Below are 1,893 nucleotides of genomic sequence, written 5' to 3'. Positions count from 1 at the left end.
CCAAATGTTCTTTAACTTTTTTTTACACAAAATACTATTTAACCTTTTTTCAATGTTATTTCAAATATTATTTATATGGTTATACATTTATTGTTTTATTTAAATAAATAAATAATTGAAATAAAAATCAACGTAAATTTATATAAAAATAATATACATAAACAAATAATTGAAAATGATGCATGCCAACTCATTGCATGCAAGGCAGGTGTCGATGCCATTATCCGTCCAGGTATATGCAAAATGTCAACTTTGTATTTTCATCTTTGCCATATCTCTGAGTGCTTAAACAATGTAAGCCCTTTGTCCATTTCCACGATTATGTAATCGTTGATTATCCTTCAATGTATCCGCACAATGTCAAGTTTGTATTTGCGTCTTTGCCATATTTCTGAGTGATTAAACAATGTAAGCTCTCTGCACCAGGAGGTAACATTAAATGTCAAATTTATGATTTCTCTTTTTATTTAATTTGATCCTCGATTCATGAGCCAGTTCGATATTTCTGACATTAAACGCTGGCATTAAATGCTTGGCAGGGATCCCCGGATGAGAAATTCACGCAACTGCACGACGAGCGCAATCCTGAATTCGTTTCTGAAGTGGTCTCACTTTTCTTTGAAGACGCCGAGAAACTTCTAGCCGATTTATCCAAAACGTTGTATGTTTTAATTCCCGATTAATTTTCCTGTTTTCTATTAGACCTCTATTAATTTTCCTGTTTTCTATTAGACCTCTATTAATTTTCCTGTTTTCTATTAGACCTCTATGGAGTTTTGGGTATGGAGATTTCATTTGTATTTATTTCTAATGATTTTTTTCATATTTGTTTTGTTAAATAAATAGATATATGAGAATTGTTTGTATGTGTTACAGAGCTCAACAACCGATTGTGTACAAGAAAGTAGATGCCCATCTCAACCAGTTCAAGGGTAGCAGTTCCAGGTGATTTCCATAACATGGTGGTTGTGTTGGCACTGCTAATTTTTATGTTGATATATGAGTTCCAGGTTAATCTCACATGAATTAGAAGTGAATGAGGGGAGAATTATTTTTTCACATTGTTACTTTGTTATATCGATTAATTGTAACATCACATCATATGAGATACTTGGGTGTTGTTACTCAGATTTTGTTTGGACTTCGTAGTTTCAGACTTTCAGTTATTTGGGTGTCTAAGAAATTTTCAAGTTCGTTTTGCTGAATGATGAGGAACAGAGCGATCAGACTCTGCACACTTTTCATTATTTTACCATTTTTATTTAGTTCAGGGTTAAAACATAACTCCATTCTTCTGAGAAATGGGTGTTTCCATAGTGGCCTGGGATGCCATCTTCTAACATCATGGTCTCTTTTCTTATAGTTTTCATCTGTTTTGGGGACATTTTAACTAATTATTTGTTACACAGATCACAAAATCTAGCAAATCCAGCAACATGGCAACTATTGGAATCCAATAGCTTGTTCAATGTGATTGACTGCCTTCACGTACACAGCAAATGCAAAAGTGATAGGAATATGTTTCTTCAGATTATGGTCTTACTGTAATACAACTATTTAACTTGCAATTTCCACTCATTTACCAAGAAAATGTACTTTCAATATTTTAAATTCCATTGCTACTTCAAACCGCGAAGAGAAGATTCAGGAAAGAAGGCTGGAAAGTCTTTATGCATGTGTGTTTGTACTGTTTCTGTTTCTGTCCTGTATTTAATTTAATTCAGAATAAATTAGTATTGGATGATTGGAAGATGATAGCAATCAATTTTAGCAAAATATTTTTACATTTTAACATGTTCTTTGTGTTTTTTTACATGGCATATTACTGTAATACAACAATTTACATGACAATAGATAAACAATTTACATGACAGTATTACTGTAATACAACAA

Source organism: Pinus tabuliformis, chromosome 7 (assembly GCF_031772625.1).
Source record: "Pinus tabuliformis cultivar Carrire ecotype Pingquan chromosome 7, CPIR1, whole genome shotgun sequence".
NCBI lineage: Eukaryota > Viridiplantae > Streptophyta > Pinopsida > Pinales > Pinaceae > Pinus > Pinus tabuliformis.
This window is presented reverse-complemented; position numbering follows the sequence as displayed.